This window comes from Notolepis coatsorum (assembly GCF_963971535.1).
Source record: "Notolepis coatsorum genome assembly, chromosome: 4".
Classification (NCBI taxonomy): domain Eukaryota; kingdom Metazoa; phylum Chordata; class Actinopteri; order Aulopiformes; family Paralepididae; genus Notolepis; species Notolepis coatsorum.
Genome location: NC_140168.1, coordinates 34,409,204 through 34,434,602, shown reverse-complemented (window position 1 = coordinate 34,434,602; position 25,399 = coordinate 34,409,204). Strand labels below are relative to the sequence as shown.

Genomic DNA, 25,399 nt, shown 5'->3' with positions numbered 1-25,399 from the left:
TCTGTGAATTCTTTAAAAAGGTGACATTCCTGTTGAACCATTTGTAGTGAGGAAGTGAAAGGTTAAACTTCTGTAGTGTGGTAGTGTGGTAATGAAAAGGGTTAACCATCTAATGTAGTGTGGTAGTGAAAGGTTAACCGTCTGTAGTGTGGTAATGAAAGGGTTAACCGTCTGTAGTGTGGTAGTGAAAGGGTTAACCTTACCTTGATGTTTACAAGTCCAAAAAGGAAAATGTAGAACAAAAGAAAGACCATAGAAACCCCCAAACTGCTGCAACACTTACGCGTGGTAACAAAGTCCTGGATGGGGTCGCTCTCGTCCAGCCCCAGGAGGGAGATGATGCTGACCTCATAGGACGAGGCCCGGGGACAGCTTCCACAGGCCCAGCGTGGCATCTTAGAATCAACTGCGACCGACACAGGCTCTCCTCCTGGATGAGAGAGGAGGGATCTGTTAATGAAGCAGGAGGTTTATTGTACTCTATTATTTACTCTTATGTAATGTTTTCATGATTCAAATGTATTGTTTCATAGGCACTTTGTCACACGTTGTCATACAGTACAAATTCTATATCTTTTTTTAAATTATGTTTTTGGTAGATTTTTTATTGTTTTTCTCCGGGCAGTCCGGCAGAGAGAGATGAGAGAGGAAGTATGGAGATAGAGGGGAAGACATTCGGCAAAGGTCGCCGGGTCCGGGAGTCGAACCCGGGACGGCCGTGTTGCACCGCATTATGTTATTATGATTGTGGTACTATTATAGATGTAGTTATGTGTGTAGAAGTCTCGTTTTCTTTTCGTAGCACTTTATTTAGGGGCACAATAATTAGAGATCCATCGAAACAGCATTTAACCCTTTCCCTGCCACACGACAGAAGGTTAACCGGTCGCCGTCGGTTGGGTGATAGTAAAGGGTTAACCTTCTGTCGTGCGGCAGTGAAAGGGTTAACCGGCTGTCGTGTGGCAGTGAAAGGGTTAACCCTCTGTGTATTGTCGCCGTGAAAGGGTTAACCGTTTGATAGTGCGGCAGTGAAAGGGTTAAGGCATCGCGAGTGCATGTGATTTGCAAATGCAACAGACTTTTAGGGGGGGGGGGGGGGGGGGGGGTGTACCCCAAAGTACCAGTTTACAATCTTTTATAAAGATGGGTGGAGACAGTCATGTGCCGTGGGTGTCCATCTGGACGACCAAATGGTCCACCAACACAGAGGCCATCTAAAAGAAGAGCCAGAGTCAGCTTTACTTCCTGAGAAGGCTCAGATCCTTCAATGTCTGCAACAAGATGTTCTATCAGTGTGTTATTCCTCTCACTACACACATAACCTCCACTCTGGAACTGCCAACTTCCTCAAACCTCCCACGACCAAAGCTCCATACCACCTTCTGCTTGGTTGCTCCCCAGTCTGTGGAATGCTGGGGCGAAGGAATCAAAAGCAAAGGACGCCGACAGACTGAACAAACTCATACAGAAGGCTGGGTCTGTCATTGGAACCAAGATGGTCACACTGGAGGAGGTGGTGGAGGACAGAATGCTGGAGAAACTGCTGGTGATCTTGGTAACGCCTCCCACCCCCTGCACAGCGTGTCGGCCAAGCTAAAGAGCACCTTTAGCAACAGACCCTCGGTGTGTAAAGGAGCGATACAGGAGGTCATTCCTGCCGGGTGCTGCAGTATCAGACTCTACAGTTCATCTGCCTTTGCCTTTGCCAGACGTTGAGCTGCTGACGTTGAGCTGCTGACGTTGAACTGCTGACGTTGAACTGCTGACGTTGAGCTGCTGACGTTGAGCTGCTGACGTTGACCTTCTGACGTTGAGCTGCTGACGTTGAGCTGCTGACGTTGAGCTGCTGATGTTGACCTTCTGACGTTGAGCTGCTGATGTTGACCTTCTGACGTTGAGCTGCTGACGTTGACCTTCTGATGTTGAGCTGCTGACGTTGACCTTCTGACGTTGAGCTGCTGACGTTGACCTTCTGACGTTGAGCTGCTGATGTTGAGCTGCTGACGTTGAGCTGCTGATGTTGACCTTCTGACGTTGAGCTGCTGATGTTGACCTTCTGACGTTGAGCTGCTGATGTTGACCTTCTGACGTTGAGCTGCTGATGTTGACCTTCTGACGTTGAGCTGCTGATGTTGACCTTCTGACGTTGACCTTCTGACGTTGAGCTGCTGACGTTGACCTTCTGACGTTGAGCTGCTGACGTTGAGCTGCTGATGTTGACCTTCTGACGTTGAGCTGCTGACGTTGAGCTGCTGACGTTGACCTTCTGACGTTGAGCTGCTGACGTTGAGCTGCTTGTGGACTAAACCTGCTGTTATCATTTGTTTTTAACACTCCGCTCTTAGCACACCTGGACAACCAGAGCACTTGAATGTATCTGAACCTTTCAGTATATCTGGACCGTGGACGGCTATTGGACTGGGACTGAACATTCATCAGCACGTCCCCACCATTTTGTCAAAAATAATGGTTCTGTTGGCAGACTGAACTTAAGTATTATCTGTTGCCTCATTAACAACGAGGCATTAACCTGTGTCCAGGCCAGAGCTGTTTTCACTGGGAGGGAAATTCAAAGGGGCCTGTTGAAAATAACAAATGATGAGAGGTTTCTGTTGGTTTTTCCCTCCATAAATCGCAAGTACCGTTTATATTGTGGCTCTGGAAATACTCCTCACCTTCTTCAGAGAGGCAGAAGGCATAACACAACACATTACACTAAGTCATACCAAGGGAACTGTGCTATCCTCCTTCCTGTTCGCAATCTATAACATCGGACTTCAAGTACAACTCTGTATGCTGTCAACTGCAGAAACTCTCAGATTAGAGCCACTGTGGGGTAATGGACTGCATTTATATAGCACTTTTATCCAAAACGCTTTACAACTTATGGCTCACATTCACCCATTCACTCACACATTCACACACCGACGGCGGAGGCGACCGTGCAAAGTGCCGACCTGCTCATCGCGAGCAGTTAGTGTCAAGGACACTTCTGACGCGCTGCCGGGAGGAGTGGGAATCGAACCGGGAACCTTTTGATTACCAGACGACCGCTCTACCTCCGGAGCCGCTGTCACCCTGTGTGTGTCGAGTGTGACTGGGAGGAGGAGTACGGAGGCCCTCCTCGCAGAGTGGTGTGGGGGAAACTACCTGCAGCTGAACATGGTCACGACAAAGGAGGTGGTGGTGGATCTCAGGAACAACAAGGCCCCACTGTCTCTGGCCCGCATCAGTGGGAGTGATGTGGAGATCATCATAGACCTACAAGTACCTGGGCGTACATCTGAACAACAAACTGGGATGGTCCACCAACACAGAGGCCATCTAAAGGAAGGCCCTGAGCCGGCTTTACTTCCTGAGAAGGCTCAGGTCCTCTGTCTGCAACGAGATGCTCCACGCATCAGTCTGTTGTTGCGAGCTGCGTCTCCTATGCTGTGGTGTTCTGGAGCGAAGGGATCAAAGCAAAGGACCCCAACAGACTGAACAAACTCATAAAGAAGTCTGTCATTGGAACCAAGATGGTCACACTGGAGGAGGTGGTGGAGGACAGAATGCTGGAGAAACTGCTGGCGATCTTGGGAACGCCTCCCACCCCCTGCATGGCTAAAGAGCACCTTTAGCAACAGACCCATTCAACCCCGGTGTGTAAAGGAGCGATACAGGGGGTCATTCCTGCCAGGTGCTACAGTTCATCTGCCTTTGCCAGACCTGCTGACCTTGAGAACAGCTCATGGACTAAACTTGCTGTTATTATTTGTTTATTCTCTGCTCTTTGCACATCTGGACGACCAGAGCACTTGAATGTATCTGAACACATGAGTGTATCTGGACTGCTATCAGACAGAGACTGGACATTGAGCAGCACTTCCCAAACATTTTGCCAAAATAAGTGGCTATCATTCTGTTGGCAGACTCAACTTGAGTATTATCTGTTGCCTCATAAACAGTGAGGCATTAACCAGTGTCCAGGCCAGAGCTCTTTTATCACTGCGAGGGAACTTCAAAGGGGCCTGTTTAAAATAATGAATTATGAGAGGTTTCTGTCGGTCTTTCTCCCCATAAATCGTAAGTAGGGTCTATAGATATCCAGGCTCTGGATATACTCCTCACCTTCTTCTGTCTGGTTGTAAGCGACATTAAAGCCTTACATTATTTAAAACAATGGACAATGACAATGAGATGGCCTACATTACTGTCTTTCAGAGGCTGTAGCGTGCACAATTATTAAGCTAACACAAAGGTAGTGGTATTATATGAAACTAGACATCCTAACATATCCATTGGTACCAACCTTGTTGGAGAGGGAATTTTTTCAGAGGGGTACCTTACCTTGACCTCTCACCTCAATTTGTATCCACTTTTTCTCCTGTTTTTCTCAGATTTTCTCCCATCCCAATTTCGTCGTTATGCCAAGTCCCCCCCTCCCCTTCCTGGTCGTTGCTCACATGTGCCCCCCACTGGTCGGTCTAGGGAGTCCTGAAGTCTATCAGATGCTTCCTCCGTCACATAGGAGACAGCCAGCAACCTCTTTTCACCTGCCAGCGCGGACTCTCATTGGTGAAGTGTAACGCATGGGAGGTCACACTACCTTCAACATATCCCTTCTTTGCTGTGCAGGCACCCTGACCGACCTGTAGGAGTCGCTGTTTACAACGACCAGAATACCACCCCACCGGCTTCCCTCCCGCTGACTCTGCCAATTGAGCCAGTATGACGGCCGGCCAAGCCGGAGGCAACGCTGACAGCCGGATTCGATACCGGTGTCTCTTGCGTTGGTGACAAGCGCTTCGACCGCTGCGCCACCCAACCGCCTCACCTCAATATATCTGAATGAAAATGGGTGATATGGGTAGCCACGATTCTCCCCTTTACTATTTCTGCATACTATTTCTGCATATTGGGGTCCCTAAACAGTCTCGGAATTGCATACATTGGGGATAACTGGAAACCCGAGACTCTTGTGGATCCAATGGGCCTAATTGTATTCATGTGTGATGATTTAGTCACCATAGTAGCCATTTCAATGCAGTGAGACCATTTCTTCACTGTATAAAATGACCTATTGTGACCTCTAGGATAATCACAGCCTTGTGAGACTTTACAACCACACACTAGAGACCTACTGTAGGGCATTTAGGGAATATATGGCTTTCCTAGGTTTATTGACAATAAAGGAGGGTTTCTGAGCCAGAAGGTAGCCCACACAGACGGGGAGATGGGAGAACATCAACGAATACACTGTGATGGGTTTTATTAGGAAATGCAAGTATTATATAAATGTATTTATATATAAATGTATTAGATTGTATAGAGATACAGCGTTTATACATATAATTAACAATAGATACAATTATAATTTGTGATAGAAGCGGTAGGAATAAAAAAAAAAAGTGTATACTTCTTCGAACAGGGTAAACTATGATTTGTTTATCTGTTTCTCTTTTTGTTGTCTTTTTTTATTATCTTTTGTATATGTCAAATGAACAGATATATTTTTGTTTTTATACTTGTTAGAAAAAAGAAATCTTTCATTCATTCATCCATTCATTCATTCATTCATTCATTCATTCATTCATTCATTCATTCATTCATTCATTCATTCATTCATTCATTCATTCATTCATTCATTCATTCATTCCCTAACCAGAAACCTTTAATAGTTAATTAATTAATAGTTGTGTGCACGCTGCTCTAAAGGAAATAGACACTGTGTTTGCCTTTGGAAACAAGGAGGTCTCCAACCTTATGAGAACCACTGCACTGAATGAATCAAACCAATGCCAAAACGCTGAAATATATACAGTATGGCAAAATGGCAGCCGATGAGAGCCGTGGCAGGGGGGGGGGGGGGGAGGCGTCCTCACCGTCCTCTGCGTGGGTGTATGTGACTTTGAAGCCGCTGACTGGACTGTTGGGCTTGGTCCAGGACACGGTTAGGGAGCCCTCCGTCACCTCACTGAACACCAGGTCGGACGGAGGCTCCGGGCCTGGATGGTGCCGAGAGAATAACGGTGAGATCGAGTGTGAGAAAAGAGAGTAGAAGAGAGAGAGAGAGAGAGAGAGAGAGAGATGAAGGCGAAACAGAAAATGTGAACGTTGAGAAAAAGGACATTGAAGAAAGGAAGTGAGGAATGAGGGAGGGAAGGAAGGAAGGAACGAAGGGGGGAAGGAAGGAAAGTAGGAAGAAAGGATGGAAGGATGGATGGAAGGAAGGAAGGCAGGACAGCAGACACAATAAGAAAGTATAGGAATAGAAAGAAACACAGAAGCAGTGAGAAGAAACATCTTCAGATCCATGTGGAGGATCTGCCTCATAAAATGTTCATTCGCATGATTGCTATTAGTGCTCCAGTGAGTATGGTGTGTATATATGTATGGTGCAAACATATATACAGTATACACAGCATATACAGACAATGATGTCACTGTTAAATGCAGACGATGGATCCTGGACAGCAGCGAGGATTCAAATGATGAGGTTTAGACAGTTAGCTGGTCGTTCAGTCCTGGAATAAAAAAAGAAATAGTATGGCAAGAAGACAGAGAAGAAGGTAACATGAAGGAGAAGTGGAAAACATTGAGAAAATAATAATAATAATAAGTGATGAATATGAAAGATTCATCCCAATATTAATTCAACACGAAAACCGAGAGTTAAAAGTGAAGAATTACATTCAAGGGAACGGGAAATGTGTTTGCGGACAGATTTTTAACCTTGAGTGAATCGACTCCCGTGATAATGATCTGATCCCCCATAGCATCTGATTCTGAAAGCCCCCCTCCCGTGAAAAACAGAAGCCTTACACGCTAACATTTAGTTCAAACTCATAGGGTTCAAATCTGCACACATTTCACATTCTGATTGGAAGGCAAGGAGAAGTTCAGACGTAGGGACCAGCCGCGGTCTTACCCTGGGGTTGGGTGCGGGGGGGAAGGGGGGGGGGGGGGGGGGTCAGTGAAGCTGGCTGACAATTAGCTTACCCTAATGAGAAAAGACCAGAGCAGCAATGAATGAACGTGGACTCAGTCAAATTTAAACACCCACCAGAAATGTTTTACATTTCCCAACTTTGTTTGTGTTTTACATTATTTCTATAATATATATTTGGGAAAATGTATATATACTGTATTTTTTAATCATTCTCTTTTTCAAATGTGGCTTGTGTAAATCATAGACTGATTGTGGGCACTATGATAGCACACACACTGAAAAACAATCAATACATTGAGCAGTGCCCTGCGATAGGTGACTCATAATCGTGCTCCTACTCACATTCCTTATGAAAGGTGTCTCACATTTTGGGTGTGACATGAAATCTCTGCGTATGGCTTAAAGACACAAAGCAGCCTGTTTTTGGTAGAGCTCCAGAGAGAAGCTTATTAAGAGAGGAGATGTAAACCTATATTGAGATGGTTTTTGGTACTTAAAACCACAGAAATATCAAGGGATATTTACACTGGAAAAGTGTAATTATGGGACCTTTAATTGGTTATTATTGTTATGATGGAATACCTAAGGGATATTTCATATATTCATAAAGGATTGCAAAACTTGGTTAATTTAAGAAAACTGTTTAGTACTTAAAGGGAAACTTTAAGTTTATCACCAATGATGTATGACATGATTTGTACCCTGATTGATTCCTAATAGATTCCGCTCTAGCTCAGCCTGCTATAGCCTCTGAAAGATAGTAATTTACTGTAGGCTGGTCTCAGATGGTTAAAAAGCCTTCATCTTTGCCAAGAACAAAACAAAAACAGCTGAAACAAACAAACAAACACGCTGCAATGCAAATAAGCAGAAGATGAAATGAGAAATCACATTATATGGGGTTACTGTTATTGATACTGTAATTCAAGATCTTACAGTTTTCAAGAACGCAAAAAAGCTCTTGAAATGGATGTGTAGGAAGCATTGGTGTGAGTAAGCAAACCTCTCCAATCATCCGGAATTGGAGTGGACATTTGTTGAAGGGGTAAATTTGCTTTAAAAGATCACCTCAGGTGCAGAATGGATTAATGGAAGAGGTAAAGATACATGATATATACACACAAATTGTGTCACAGGTAACCTCTGGTGTGAAGGCAAGAAGGAAAGGTTTTCTGAAGAGTGCTTCACAACATTGAGAATAATGTTGTAGTCTTGTGCAGTAGGTTACCACTTTCACAAGGACTTGTACCTGTACTGATCACAAGCTTGTGCAGTCTGGAGAGAAGGCCAGGTGCCTTTCCGAGAAGAGTCACAGTGAACGAGGTCTGCGGAGGAAGGTTCTCAAATGGGAAGGAGCGAGCTGACCCAGGAAGGACTTTGGTGAATGTCTTCTCACTTCCTGTAGCAGATTTTGCCGTCTCGCTGCCGTGTATTCCTGGAGTGGGCGTTGCGTCACTTCCAGGAACGGTGTTCTCTGTCATGGCCTGAGCATCTTTTCCCTCCTTCACTTTGTTTGTTTCCTCTGCTTCTTCCCAGCTCTTCTCCTTCTTCTCCTGTTCTTCCTCTACTTCTTCCTCCTCCCTTTTCCCTTCCTTTGGTTGTTCGTCTTTCCTCCTGGTCACAACAAAGTTATCATACTTCCCTTCTGGTGCATCCCAGACGAGTGTAAACCCACCTGAAGTTAGGTTCCTTACCCCTACATATTCCAGAGGTTCTCTCTCTCCAGTAGGAGGAACATCAGATCCATTCAACGTGTCTAAACTGACCCTTTTTGTGTCCATAGTTTTATGTACTTGGCCCTCCTCATCAGGATGACCTGTTTGTGAATCCTGTCCCTTTTGGCTCACAGTGCCATTGATGCTCTGCTGAATTCCAAGAGTAGTATCCCGCTCTGCTGATTGCCCAGTTTGAATTCCAGGAATAATGCTTTTGCCTCCGTCGTTTTTTTTAGGCGGGAAAGGCTTGTGTAACGGACCTCCCTGTGGAAGGTTTGGCCGAGTTCTGTTTTGATGAGGTCCCGTATTTGTCGGTGGACGCCTTGGGAATCCAGCCTTGGGTGGTGGACGGCGTACTCCATCCACCCCCAGAATCTTACTTTGTTCAGATCCAAGTGACACAACTTTGGGTGAACCCTCTCTGTCTCCAGTGATATCCCCTTCTGTTTCAGAAACTTCAACTACATGAGGTTCTTTGAAAGTAGTGGAAGATGATGAAGAGAATGGCAATTCACCAGAAGTAAGTGGTTCATGATCTGTCTGTGTGTCATGGTTTGAGGGTTGAGAGAGGCGCTGTAGGGGTCTCAAATTTTTACGGGTTTTCTGAAAGGGTCTCTTTGGGGGGGTGCCACGTGCTGGAGGCGTTCCACCCTCCCTCAGAAGTTCTTTCTGGATTTGTTTAATGTCAAATGACATAACTGAAATGGTCCCTTCTCTTTCTCCACTGGTACCCTCCTCTGGTACATTGCCATGTGAAGTTGAGGAAGATGTTGGTGATGGTGATAGTGATAGTGATGGTGATGGTGAAGGTGATAGTGATGGTGATGATGGTGGTGATAATTCACTTGAAGACACCTGCTCCTTATTTGCCTCTGCTTTAGGGTCTGATAGTTGAGAGGAGCGGTGAGGGGGTCTAAAGTTTAGACGGGTCCTGTTTAGAAAAGGTCGTGTATTTGAATGCGGCTGGCGTGGGTAGCTGCCCTTTGAAGGTTGGCGGCGAAATGGAAGTCCTCCACCCTCTGTCATAGTTCTGGTTTCAACCTCTGGTTCATTCATCTCAACTGAGTATGATTCCATTGAGGCAGAGGAAGATGGCGATAAAGACGTTAGTAAGGATGATGATGGTAATGATGAAGATGATGATGAAGATGATGATGATGATGATGATGATGATGATGATGATGATGATGATGATGATGATGATGATGATAATGATAATGATGTTAACGGCTTCAGTCCACTTAATATCTGCTTTGCCACAGTATCCGCATCCAGTTCAATGTTGGGTGACTTGGAGAGGTGAACCGAAAATGCCTTAATATTCACACCGTCAAAAGTGTCTGTTAGGAGTCTATCTAAAGGACTCAACGTCGCAACTGGCATCGTCTCACCGGAGGACGGTTGTGAGTTGGACGAGGGCTCAGCATTTTCCACATGTTCAGGCGCGTTGAGGTTGTTGGCCTCTGTTTCAGGACCGTGTGTGACTGTAGGCCCATCTCTATCCAATGTCCCACTCGCAACACAGCCGTTAACCCTGTCCTTGTGCCCCTCACCGAGGCTGGCGTGTGCCACTTTGACTTTATTGACACATTTCTTCCCAGGTATGTGAGCTGTCCCACTGTTGTCCGATGGCTGTTTCCTGGCATTTGGCTTCCTGGGTAATATGGTAACCACGGGTATTGTCTTCCCTAATGGTGGGAATGGAGTGAGCAGTTGGAATCAAGTGTTACGCTTTTGTATACTGCTGTTGTTTTCAAATCTGGGATGAATGATATCTAAGGGAAAAAAACTGTTAGTTTGAAATGAACATAATATCATTCATTTACTCTAAACACTTTTGGGTCATTTTGGTTTACAATACTTTGTATGTTGTTATACAAGTGCAAATGAAGAGTTTAGAGCCTTGGCATCCATGTTACACCTGCAAGATAAAAGTAAAGGGGCGATTATTGTTGATCTTCAAAGAAATTCTCTCTTTTTTTTTAGTGCAGGCAGGAGTATTCAGTGTAGATTCCCAATGCTGTGTGTGGCTGTCGGGGGGAGAAAATATCATAATCAAGAGTGGAATATTTCCTTGTGACAACAAGTAGCTTTGCTCCTGGAAGGTTTCAGAACGGCACACAGCTCACGTCATAAATCTTCAAAATAACCAAACATGATCTTTATAACACTGTGTTTTATGAAGTGTCACGGCACATTAAACACGACTGGACAACAGCTAACAAGGAGCACGGCTGGTTTCACCCAAATGTTCACATTGTCAGGGAATGTAATTAGTGTCATGGATTGGATTCTGCTTTTTCTCTGCTATTATTTTCACTCTGATGTTAAAACGTAGATCTCCCTCCCCCCTTCATTCACTCACTTTCAGTCGCTCTCCCTCTCTCTCTCTCTCTCTCTCTCTCTCTCTCTCTCTCTCTCTCTCTCTCTCTCTCTCTCTCTCTCCCTCCCCAGAAAGAACTAAATGATCTCATTCATTTAGTATAGGACTATAGGCTAATGGAAAGTTGTTTTCTTCTTCTCATGGCTCATAGATTCTGCTATATGTCATATACAGTAAGTCACTCATCAGACACACGCATAGACCACTGCACTTCCGCGTTACATTGAGCTCATGGGAGAGAGAGCAGGGGGAGAAAATGAATGAATGTGGATGAGAGCCTTGCCATTAAGTGGCTGTAGCTACGGCTGTGGGGGTGCTGGAGACACGATCCAATAGACTTGTATACGCCTGAGTCTCCTGAATATGGAGAGAGCAGTCCCAAGTCGATCGGCACTTTCTCGGCCGAGCTATAGTCACTATAGCTACAACCACTTAATGTCAAGGCTCTCATCCACATTCATTCCTTTTCTCCCCCCGCTCTCTCTCCCATGATTTCAGAATACCAGAAGTGTTGCGGTGGTCTATGCGGTTTATATATGATGCAGAATAGTTCCATCAGAACCCGAGAATTCACAATATTCCTCAAATGTGTTAGATAATCTTTGTAACAAACAATATCCCTCCTTGATCCAACTCACCAGGAGTAGCTTGGGCGGTTGCCGGTTCACTCTCACTGCTTCCCCGCTGCGCCACAAGTGTGACGTCATACAGACGTCCCGCCTGCAACTCCTCAATCTGAGCGGAGTTCCTGTCAGGCGGTAAGATTATCTCTCGGCTCTCGCCTACATTATTATTGGGCGAGACAGTCAAGCGATACCTGTCAATCTCCCCCTGAGATTGCTCCCATTGGACGACCGCAGAAGTGGTGGTTGTCTTGACAACTTGAAGATTTTTGGGACCGGAGATGACTGGGTGAAAGAAGAAGAAAAAGAAGAAACACATTATTGCCAAATTGTGTGTTATTATTATGCACATTATTCATATTAATATAATTTATTAATATTATTAATATTAGGGATGCTCGATATTGGCTTTTTTACCGATACCGATATACCGATATTGTCCAACTCTTAATTTCCGATACCGATATCAACCGATATCAACCGATACCGATATATGCAGGGTTTCCCACCCCAAAAAATGGAATAATTTCAGGTAATTAACATTACATATCTCTTGTTGTGGAATTAACACAACATTATGCATACTTTTGACAATAAATAAAATCAGAATTTGTTCTTACTTGCTTGCCTGGGTAAATAAAGGTTATAAAAATGTAAAAAAATTAAATAAAAAATAAATAATTTGAAAACCGATACCGATATTTTCCGATATCACATTTTAATGCAGATATCGGCCGATAATATCGGTAGGCCGATAATATCGGACATCCCTAATTAATATTCATATTAATACTACACGCATTATTTGGTAAATGGTAAATGATGCATTTATATAGCGCTTTTATCCAAAGCTCTTTATAATTTGTTCCTCACATTCACCCATTCACTAACACATTCACACACCGATGGCCGAGGCAACCATGCAAGGTGCCAATGTGCTCATCGGGAGCAGTTAGGGGTTAAGTGCTTCGACACGCTGCCCGGGAGGAGCGGGAATCGAACCGGAAACCTCCGGATTACCAGACGACTGCTCTACCTACCGAGCCACTGTCTCGCCTAATGTATTTAATACATTATACATTATACATTTATACATTAAAAAACAAAACAACTCACGTGTCATAAACTCTGTGGTGCTCTCTACTCCCATCTTGCCTTCCCTTTCCCCTGTGATGGTAACGGTGTACTCCTGACCCGCTGCCAGGCCCGTCTGGCTGTAGCTGGTCAGACTGCCTTCCACCTGTACCGTTATCTTCTGGTCACTCTCTTTCTGCAGGGCAGGGTAGAAGACAGACGGACAAGCAGACAGACAATCACACAGACGGACAGGAATTAGAACATATTTGACATTCTAGGAGCTAAAATAACAGGGCGTAGGCAGTCAAGCCAAGCTTCAGTAGCAGTTCATCAGTGAAAAGTAACACAGGCTAGATTTTGATGAGCAGTATTGGAGATTTAATTTCAAACCTTTATCTGAACTCGAAAGGCAGCTGAGGTTTCCCTCATTTACAGTCACGCAGAGTGTATACCGAAATAAGCACAAAAAAGGCATATAAAATCACACAGCATATAAAATCATAACAACAAGACAACAAGGCGAGGCAAAAGTAAGGATAACAAATCAATTAGAACACGTACAACTTGATTGACAAAGGTTGGAGATCTAGGCTTTCAACTCTGCAACAGATGGGATATTATCAAGCTTTAAGGACTGTTGGAGTTGGGTGGGTGCAAATAAAGTCACAAATGGTTTTCCTAAAGAAAAAAACAAAACAAATCTATTTGTGCCGCACCCCAAAGATGATCCAGCGGTTATCCCGCGCCCTTGTGTCAACTTGTTAGACATTGAGGCTAGAGCTATCAAGTGGAGCCCCACATTAGCATAGCTCCGACCTAGCCAAAGAACGCGCTTGGTGATGAAATGGCAAATAGCAGCTGGATCATGCACAAGTAAGATCACGCTTACACAGCAGAAATCCATATCATTGATTCACTTTGCAGCCAGTTTGTTAAAAAGAAATACAGTTTTCAGTGCATGGTTTTTGGATGTCTTGTTGGGTGGTGGCTGAATCAAGTGTTCCCGAGCCAAGCCAAGTGTGTTTCCCAGAGCATTGCTATATGTTTATCTTTATATTATCTATTGAAATATATGACCGAGAAAATGGGTACTGTGAGTGAGGTCACATTTTGCACAGACAAGTCAGTATTTGATTTTCCTTCCATCACTCAATTGACTGCCCCCATTTTCAATGACCTTAAGCATAGAAACATAAGAAATACATGATAAATACAATAAATATACAATAAACCACACAATATACAATAAACCACACAATATAAAACAAGTGCATCATAATAGAGTTTGTACAATCAAATAAAACAACTGCAGATTACGGTGGAATAGTTGGTGATTAAGGATTCAAACTTTAGATAGAAACAGATGCCAATGCAGCTCTTGCCTCTCTGCTAGGGAGGACCATCCAACTCTATTATACAGGACACAATGGAGAACACCATAAACCTCACTGTGATAAATCTAATGGCTGAATGATATACAGAGTCTAAGGGCTTCTTGTATAAACTAGAATAAACCCTTACAAAAAAGTAGCATATTTCCAAAAAGGTATCATCACTGATGACGGTGCCATGATATTACCATCGGTATTATGGCTTAAATTAGATTAGATTATTTAAGTACAAAAGTGGTGCCGTGGCTATACATAACTTTTACGGTAGTAATAATAATAATAATAATAATAATAATAATAATAATAATAAATAATAATAATAATATAATGATATAATGTATATATAATAATACAAGCATCTTTGGGTACCCAGAAAAGCGCTATATAAGTCTGATGTATTATTATTAGGGCTGTCAGTTTAGCGCGTTAATTAGATTAATTAATTACACAGCAAATGATCGCGTTATGAAAATGAACTAAAAATTTATAATATTTTTTAATTTTTATTTAATTTTACATTTTAAATATTTTTTAATCTCATTCATTCCATAAGAACGTAGAATACACATTTACAGACTTCTTTTTTAATATGGTCCATTTGCATGTTCTTGGTATCTGATTCTAGGGACATCTATGGATCTCAGGGAATGTATTCCCAGTGTCAGAAATAATGTGTCTGTTACTAGGCTTGAGTAAATTGTAATGAACCAAATGAGAATAACAATTAAATGTTTTTATCTTTGACTGTGAATAACACCATGCTAAAATAGACCAGACCTGAAAAATCGAAGCAAATGAATAAATGGAAGATGATTAAACAGAAGGTTTTGTAGATACAGTACTGAATTCTGCCATCCGGACACATGCAATTTGAAACATGATTATAGAATATAGACTATCAGGCCTAAAATGGTTATGCGATTAAAATGTGATTAATTAGATTGATTAATTACAAATCATGTAATTAATTAGATAAATTTTTTTAATCGCCTGACAGCACTAATTATTATTATTATTACAAAAGTGTTGTTGTGGCTAAACATACGTTTTACGGCAGTACCATGATAAACCTAACCATTCAACTTGTTCCACCCTTACAGTAATGACAGATGACTGGCTCAAGGAAATTGATAACTCAAAGATGACTGGTGCAATATTACTTGATTTTAGTGCTGCATTCAATGTCATAGACCACGATCTGCTCATCGGTAAACTAAAATGCTATGGGTTTTGTCCAACAGCCATCATATTTATGAAGCGTTATCTCACAAGTAGGACACAAAGGGTTTAGTACACTAGCAGCTGGTCTCACTCAAGGTCTTAGACTGTGGGGTCCCGCAAGGGAGCTGCCTACCACTCCTGCATCTTCACAAACGACTTACCATCAGGCCCCGTTCCCCGTACCTGGCTAACTGAGTTAGCCGGATAATTTCCAGTATAGCCTGACTTAAGCCGGACCTTTCTGTTCCCCGACGCTCGATTGTCCAAATCACCATGACAACAGATCAAAAAGTTTGAGCCTGGTCGAGAGCAGGCTTAAGTTCAGTTAGCTGGATGAACCATGGCCACGCCCCCGCAAAGAAATGACAGCTCGCTTCCTGAAATGATTCTCACAGTCTAGGATCTGCATTATACCATTCTGAATTACGTTTTTGTGCTTCATTCTTCCAGAGGGGGCTTTTGAAATGTAAAATAGACCCAAAATGCCGATACTAAAATTCACGTTGTCCTAAATAATGCACGTTATATATACCGTGGCGCTCGCTAGGTGCGATGTACACATTATGTGGTTATTTTAACAACGCGCAGCATTGCAAATGTGAATCCTGCAGGGATATTTTTAATGATTGAAACCTATCGCTCGTTTGGCTCTGATTCCTTTCATATTCTCCGCTGTGGGAGCGCCTGGATTGTGTTTCATTCAAGCATAAAATTAAAGTGTCTATGCGTGGATTGTGGTTTTTGTGGATTATGAATTACGAGGAATCTGAGGATTGTTGAATTGTATCATCACTCACACGTTATTGTGATATCGTAACTGGGATTAATGCATTTGAGAATAAAGAGATAAAACTTCATTCAAAAGAAAAATATTCTAAACACGGGTCTCTTGTCCATTGATGGTCTTGGATACACAATGGATATATCCTGTCTGGCACAGTGGTCCAACGGCAGTGTTCACTCCTGGCAAGCCGGCGACCCGGGTTCGAGACCCCGCGTTTCCAATATGATTTTTTTGGAATATAATATTAATGATTAATAAATATAAATATAAATATTATAAATCTACATGCATTGAGGATGTCATTCTTTATATAGCTCTCAACGTGCACCAAATTGAAGTATTTACATTTCAAAAAGAAAGCTAGAAGAAGTGGGATTCGAACGCGGGTCGTCCTTGTGAAAGACAAAATGCTCGACCATCAGACCACGGTGGCAGACATATGAAACATCAACCATACATCCATCAATGGATAAGAGAGCCGTATCCTTATTCTGAAACTGTTGAACTAATTATTTTCGCTAGCAAGATCTCATTTGATTATCCATTCCATGAACCTACTGCCAGCAGGGCACGTTTAAAGAAATATAATCTGATTGATTGATTGGGGTAATGAGGGACTTAAAATTTGCCTATAGATTATGCATTTAACTTGTCGGCGAGGCTATTGAGCCGTACTGCAATCTGTTAATAAAGTTTTAAATCAATCAATCAATCAATGCCGTTAGAAAATCAGGATCTCTGCTCTCGACACTTGCTGCCTTCTCGGCTGAGGCGGGCGCGCGCACTGATCCTGAGTATCAAGTCTGGTTCGAGTTAACGAGACTGAATCCACCTTCGAGGAACAGGAAAATCCCGGCTTCAAACATCGGGTTAATTGAATCTGGATAATGGGACTCTTGATCGACTTAGTTGAACCAGGTACGGGGAATAGGGCGCTGTTCTGTGTAAAGCAACTGTACAAATGTATGCCGATGATTCCACATTGTATTATGCTGCAAAAACTGTCAGTGAACTGGACAATGTTTTATCAGCTGAGTTAATTATGGTGTTTGATTGGATAAAACGGAATAAGTTAATACTAACTACTATCTCGAAAACGGTCATCTATACCAAAAATTTGTTTGAACTTGTCTGAGAAACCCATAGAACAGGTCAATAAAGTAAAATTACTGGGCATAATAATTGATAGCCAGCTGTCATGGGCAGAACACATTGATACCATAGTGAAGAAGATGGGGAGTGGTATCTCCATGGTGAGGAAATGTCTTTTTTATGTCCCTACATACATTGTGGGACAGGTGGCGAAATCTTTAATTTTATGTCACTTGGATTATTGTGCACCAGTATGGTCCTCTGCATCCAAAGGTCAACTAAAGAAATTGCAAACTGCCCAGAACAGAGCTGCAAGGTTAGTCTTACATTGTTCCATGAGAACAAACACTATCAGTATGCACCGTCAACTCTCATGGTTAACGGTAGAGAATAGGCTGGTTTTCAACACGGTAAAATTTCAGCCGATGATGGACAGATTATGTTACCACGTCCAAAATCAAATGCTTTAAAGAAGACGGTTGTTTATCATGCCATCAATCATTGGAATAACTGCACTGAACATAAGTAAATTAAATAGTAAAGTGTCTTTCAAGTACCATCTAAGAATGCACTACTTAAATATGTGAGCAAATACTGTTCACGTTTGGGAGTGGAAATACCTACTGTAGGAATGTAATAATGAAATATTTACTCATGAATGTAATAACCTTTTCTGAAAATATTCATGTCTACCCATGAATGTAATAACCTTTTCTGAAAATATTCTGATGTTTATAAAGATGCCTACAATGTTTTACTGTTTTTAGATTATCATTGTTAATTAAGTGAATTGTGATTGTCATATGTATCTCATGTATTGTTATGTTTGTGTTTTGTGTTGTCTTTCTGTGTGGACCGCAGGAAGACTAGCTCGCCACTTAGGTCGCAGCTAATGGGGATCCTTTTAAACTTTAAACAATAATAATAATAATATAATGTATACATAATAATTAGGGGTATAAAGGTACACGTATCCGTACCGAACCGAACAAGTTTCAGTGTGTACCGTACCGTACCGAACGGCTGTGTAGTGTACCGAACGAATACAACGGTATGTTAACCACTAACGACCACCCACCGGGGGCTGTTTTTTTCACACTCTAATATATATATATAATTTTTTAATTTTTTTACAAGTCGATTATTAATTTCAATATAGAATATTCGTTGACAGCCCTACAAGTACAATTAGTTACTGCAAACTACATCACCCCTGAGTGGAACATGGAAAGCCAAACTTTCCCCCACTGTACCGAAAACCGTACCGAACCTTGACTTCAAAACCAAGGTACGTACCGTACCGTGGTTGTTGTGTACCGTTACACCCCTAATAATAATATAATGTATACATATACAAGCGTCTTAGGGTACCCAGAAAAGCGCTATATAAGTCTGATGTAGTATTATTATTATTACAAAAGTGGTGACTTGGCTATACATAACTTTTACGGCAGTACCATGATAAATCATTTACACAATGGCCGGTGTTATGGTGAAACTGAAATGACCACCAAACTACCATGATACCTTTTTGTAAGGAAAGTTTAGCCGAGTGCAACGCCACGGGGCCGAGGAGGAGTTGTGTTGTGTCAATATAGGACTACAAAGGTCACACAGACATGTGTCGTAAACCTTCCGAGCGTATATCGCCTGGAAGCGTGTAGCTTAATCCCAGCGGAAGAGTGCAAGAGCGCTTCCGCATTCTTCGCCGCGCATGCGCATGAGGTCCCTGCTTAGTTCAGACGCCCCATTCAACACGGTTAATCACAGATATAATATAATAATAATATATATACGCGATGGACGCAGCAGGCGATCTTCTTGCTGTCATTACATCCATGTATGTGATTGATTGATTGATTGATTGATTGAAAAGTGTATTAACAGATTGCAGAATGGGTACAGTACAGTACAGCTCAATGTGCATCTTCTCTTCTGTGTTTGTTTCCTTATTTGATCAATCGCAGAGAGTGCTGGGCACTCGGTTACCGGGGCGCGCGCGGTCTCCTCACCCGGGGAAATAACACAAACTATTATGATGAAGCAGCGATGCGGTTATGTGGTACTCGGAGTCGTAGCTGCTTCAGCATAATTGTTTGTGTTATTTCCCCGGGTGAGGAGACCACACGCGCCCCGGTAACTGAGTGCCCAGCACTCTCTGCGATTGATCAAATAAGGAAACAAACACAGAAGATGCACATTGAGCTGTACTGTACTGTACCCATTCTGCAATCTGTTAATACACTTTTCAATCAATCAATCACATACATGGATGTAATGACAGCAAGAAGAGGTAGAGACATATATGAAGTGTGCAAACATCGCCTGCTGCGTCCATACGGTATCGCCATAACTGTACATTGTAACGGACCACATAACCGCATCGCTGCTTCAGCATAATAGTTTGTGTTATTTCCCCGGGTGAGGAGACTGCGCGCGCCCCGGTAACCGAGTGCCCAGCACTCTCTGCGATTGATCAAATAAGGAAACAAACACAGAAGAGAAGATGCACATTGAGCTGTACTGTACTGTACCCATTCTGCAATCTGTTAATACACTTTTCAATCAATCAATCAATCAATCACATACATGGATGTAATGACAGCAAGAAGATCGCCTGCTGCGTCCATCGCGTATATATATTATTATTATATTATATCTGTGATTAACCGTGTTGAATGGGGCGTCTGAACTAAGCAGGGACCTCATGCGCATGCGCGGCGAAGAATGCGGAAGCGCTCCGCTGGGATTAAGCTACACGCCGCCTGCAACACAGAGCGATATAGACGGCCGTGACAGAAATATTGGTTCTGTGATGGTACGAATGCAGACACGGCGCCGGAACATGCGAAACGAGGCGTAGGCCGAAGACAGAAGACGTCAGGTCAACCATATTTACAGAGCCCGCAGTCTGAACACAAGGCGAGATCGATCCCAAGTGCTTGGCGAGATAGGAAAACACGAGACAGACGGGAAGACGCAGCACAGTCACGAAAACAACAACAGACAGCTAAGAAAAGAGGGAGGCAGCAGCAGGTCTGGCGCAGTGAAAAGCTAATGAGTAAAAGTGTATTCTTAAGCCGTTTTTAAGACGCTTTTAACGAGTGTCGTTAGCTTCTGCTGCTATAATGGCCGGGGGAAAGCTGCTCCATGGTCTCGGGGGCCAATTTTGGCAAACGCTCGGTTACCCTTTCCTGTCAGTCACCCGTGTTGTACAGTAGATGAGGAAACGGCCTTCGACTTTGCCTCATCATTTCACTCCTATAACGTGGTCTCAAGAGTTCCACGCATGCCAGCGAAGGGGGTGGCCGGCTAACCATTTCCCCCCACACCGAGAGCCCCGTAATAAAGTCCATATAAGTGTAATCAGATGTTTCGTCAACTCGGGTTCAGCCAACTAACTCACAGTGAGGGAACAAACACATTTACAGCCCTCAGCGGAGCTGACAATAACAGAAAAACACTTCATCACATTGTAATTATTAGGCCGCATGCAGCCTCATCCAGCGGTGTGGAAACAGTGGGCTGTCTGTGAGGGTTTGTGATGTGGGTGGGCGGAATCATTGTTTTCTTCTCACGGTGCGCGGACCTGCCGCTGTGGGCTAGATTGCCGCTGAGGGCTGTGCACGGCAAATTGTGGTCACTCATCCACTCACTCACTCACTCACTCACTCACTCACTCACTCACTCACTCACTCACTCACTCACTCAACTCACTCACTCACTCACTCACTCACTCACTCACTCACTCACTCACTCACTCACTCACTCACTCACTCACTCACTCACTCACTGGGGGTGACAGCGGCTCAGGGGGTAGAGCGGTCGCCTGGTAATCAGAAGGTTCCCGGTTCGATTTCCGGCTCCTTCCGGGGCAGCGTGTCGAAGTGTCCTTGAGCAAGACACTTAACCCCTCACCGCTCCCGAGCAGGTCGGCACCTTGGATGGTCGCCTCTGCCGTCGACGTGTGAATGTGTGAGTGAATGGGTGAATGGGAGGCACGAGCACTTTGGATGCTATATATAAATGCAGTCCATTTACCATTTGTCTGACGCATGCGCAGGAAGGGTTGGCGCGGCTTCACACTTGTTTTTATGGGAGAGTGAGAGATGTCAAAACTACTGGAGCAGAACAGAGGAATATGTGAGAACTTCATAGCAAATTAAAAAAGGTTTTGGTGTTTGTGTGTTTGTGTGTGTGTGTGTTTATTTTTTTCTTCAGTTGAAGATTGACAGTCCTTTTTGTACTATATTTACCATATATATATATTTCTATCTAGATACTATATCTATATCTGTACATATCCCTTACCTACCTACCTACCTACCTACCTACCTACCTACCTACCTACCTACCTACCTACCTACCTACCTACCTACCTACCTACCAGTGGAGGTTTCTCTATGACAACACGTGAAACACAAATTCACTCATAATTCATAATTATTATTAATTTACATATACCTATATAAAAAAAAAATATATATATATATATATATATATTTTTTTTTTTTTTTTTTATATATATATATATATATATATATATATATATGTTTTCCTCTGTAAAAAAATGCCAGTGCATTTTTTTTTTTTTAAATGGCCAAAATTGACAGCTCTGAGCATGCCTGCACTGCAGTATTGCCTTAATTATTCGTGAAGAATACTTCACAGGTGTGACCCTTTGTTAAATAAATAATATATAACAGCGAATCAAAATAGGCTATTAATTTCATCTAAGCACGGTCTGTGCAGTTAAACTCTTGCCACTGAATGGAGGATTGATTGATTGACAGCCTTGACATCCAATATTACACAGAGGTTGAATGATTGACAACCTTCAAAATCCAATCAGAGACTGTCTGCAAGTGGTGCCAGGAAGTCTGCAGCTGGACTGGCGTCAGTGTTCTACTATAGTCAACGTTGTGTTGCATCATCTGTTTGCCTGAAGAAGAACATTTATTTGCCTAATATAATCATTCATATTTTAATATCTTTATTCACTTGTTCAGTTATTGTTGTGCACTGCATCGTTTACTTGGATGATATAAATATATATTTTTTTAAATCTCAGTTGAACTTGAAGACTAGTGTAGTTCTAACTAACTTCCTTGTTGTTGTAGCTGGCTAATATAGGAAATTATTTTTGCAAAGAATTATGGATGCTCCTCCAAACATCGTAGATCGGATCATACAGGAATCTTTTCACACATTCTCCTATGAAGAAAAGCTAAGAGTAAAAGCAGACGGTTATAAGGAGACAGCAAATTAATGAATGAATGAAAACTTTATTTGGGTGAATCGCTTGGGTGACGGAGTCCCGAAAATGGAACGTGTGTCACGCATCAACAGAAACTGGCCCCTGTAAATGTCCGAACACAACCCCCGCCAACACCCCCCCCCCCCCCCCCCCCCCCCCAACCACCTCCAATGTACAGTCCCACCCCCACCTACCCAATCCAATGTACAGTTTCTACGCCTAATGTATATACTCTTTTCTTTCTGGACTCTTTTTGTATCACAAATACAGTACTGTAATTGCAAATCTGGAATGTCATAAATGTATAGATGTAGCAGTACTGTCTATCTGTATGTCATGTATGTCATATATGTTACGATGAATTGGAAATGGGGGACCCTGGTGGAAACAAGACGAAAGTCTTTCTCTGGTCTGCATCCCCTTAACAATTGTATGTATTGAGCTGTACTGCACTGTACCCATTCTGCAATCTGTTAATAAAGTTTTCATTCATTCATTCATTCATAGTGGATTTCGACAGCATCCTCACGCAAATGAAGGATCGATTGGATTAGATCACAAAAGACTGCTGTTTGATGATATATATATATATTTTTTTATCTCAGTTGTTGTCAAACGAAAGCCTGCAGTGCTTAGCCTGGACCAGCCGAAGTGTAGTAGTTCTAACTTCACTCGGGAGACAAAAGCCAAACATCAATTTGATGCAACAAGCTGGCTCGCGATGCTATATTGTTTACATTTCCCATGGGATTAATGCACGCGGCTCGAGTCGGACTCGTCACATGGAGAAGCTGCACTATTCAACGATGGATGAGATCGATCGAGATACCGTCTTTATGGGTAAGTGTCTTGGCTTTAGAATGTCAGTTTGTGTAACGTTAAGGCGCTCCCATAGTCCAGCAGACTGTACACAGAGCCGCGCGGACATCCGCGGAGTCTGCTCTGTGTACAGTCTGCTGGACTATGGGAGCACCTTTACTGTAACCGAATTTAAACCGCATCATAACTCCTACATCGACCATGTCACTTTTCAAAAGGCATGAATGAATGAAAACTTTATTTAACAGATTGCAGAATGGGTACAATATACAGTACGGCTCAATACACATAATTATTAAGGAGATGCAGTAGACCAGATAAAGACTTTCGTCTTGTTTACATCAGGGTCCCCCATTTTCAATTCATAGTGAAATGTATCTTGTGTTATTAGGAGCCCTGCTAAAGTTGGTAGCTAACGTTATATTGATAATGTTCAATATTATCAGGTTGATATTATTAGGTTGATATTATAATGGTGTCAGTGTTTCAGATAGCAAGGTGTCAGAGCTTTGGTTGAGAGAGATTACAGTGCTGTCTCTTAAAACTCATAAACAAGTATTGAGCAAGACGAGTTAGTCTGTTGTGTTGTGCGTATTGTATGGGAGGGATAATGATGACTGTGTGTAACTAGGAGGGATATGAGGACTGTGTGTATGTGGCACTGAATTGATGTAAACAAGACGAAAGTCTTTCTCTGGTCTGCATCCCCTTAACATGTGTATTGAGCCGTACTGTATTGTACCCATTCTGCAATCTGTTAAATAAAGTTTTCATTCATCATTCATTCATTCATTCATTCATTCATTCATTCATTCATTCATTCATTCATTCATTCATTCATTCATTCATTCAGTGTAGAACGAAGAACTATAACATTCTCATTATCAAAGACCACAGTCTTAAACACACGCACACACAAAAGATACATGGACTATTGTTATTGGACACAAGCCACACACATGGACCCTGCACTGCACCATAATACACCTGTGATTATAGTATACTTGTTATTACACACACACACACACACACACACACACACACACACACACACACACACACACACACACACACACACACACACACACACACACACACACACTCTCTCTCATTCAGTTCTGTTGTGTTAATATAAACCCGCCGTGGTCTCTCTCTGTCTCTCTCTCTCATTCAGTTCTGTTGTGTTAATATAAACCCGCCGTGGTCTCTCTCATTCATTCATTCATTCATTCATTCATTCATTCATTCATTCATTCATTCATTCATTCATTCATTGTCCTTGTGTTACATAAAAACCCATCTGTGGCCTCGTGCAGAGGAAGGTGTTAAATACATGTTAGATATTCCAATGTACAGTTTTGCATACCATTGACTCAGAATGGTCTGTGTTATTTAAATCGTCACAGCAGTATAGTTTGTTTATACTTCAGTATGACAAGTATGATATTTAAACATGGTCCCCAAAATGAATGGAAGCGAATGAGGAGCCTGACACATGGGAGGAATGGGGGTGTTACAGCGTTGGGGATGTTTAAAAAATATAATTTAATATATAATATAATATAATAATTTGTGCTTCACCTAAAAATTTGGTCAGCAGCCTCCACTGCTACCTACCTACCTACCTACCTACCTACCTACCTACCTACCTACCTACCTACCTAGTTATGCGGTTGGTCAGTGTGATTACGACTAGGGATGCTCGATATTGGCTTTTTTACCGATACCGATATACCGATATTGTCCAACTCTTAATTTCCGATACCGATATCAACCGATATCAACCGATACCGATATATGCAGGGTTCCCCCCCCCCCCCCCCCCCCCCCAAAAAATGAAATAATTTCAGGTAATTAACATTACATATCTCTTGTTGTGGAATTAACACAACATTATGCATACTTTTGACAATAAATAAAATCAGAATTTGTTCTTACTTGCTTGCCTGGGTAAATAAAGGTTATAGAAATGTTAAAAAAAAAAAAAAAAAAAAAAAATCTTTTTTACCGATACCGATATTTTCCGATATCACATTTTAATGCCAATATCGGCCGATAATATCGGTAGGCCGATAATATCGGACATCCCTAATTACGACCATACTG

The 25,399-nt window shown here is 42.4% G+C and overlaps 1 pseudogene across 1 annotated transcript in view; it reads right to left on the bottom strand.

Moving 5' to 3' along the window:
- LOC311226480 (tenascin-R-like) overlaps window positions 1-25,399 on the bottom strand; it is a 48,273-nt pseudogene that overhangs the window by 5,992 nt on the left and 16,882 nt on the right. Inside the window, exons 5-9 of the transcript in view lie at window positions 12,769-12,922; window positions 11,668-11,937; window positions 8,181-8,576; window positions 5,865-5,987; window positions 294-427 (exon numbers count right to left, since the gene is read on the bottom strand). The product of the transcript in view is annotated as a tenascin-R-like (transcript). The remainder of the gene's footprint in view (window positions 1-293; window positions 428-5,864; window positions 5,988-8,180; window positions 8,577-11,667; window positions 11,938-12,768; window positions 12,923-25,399) is intronic.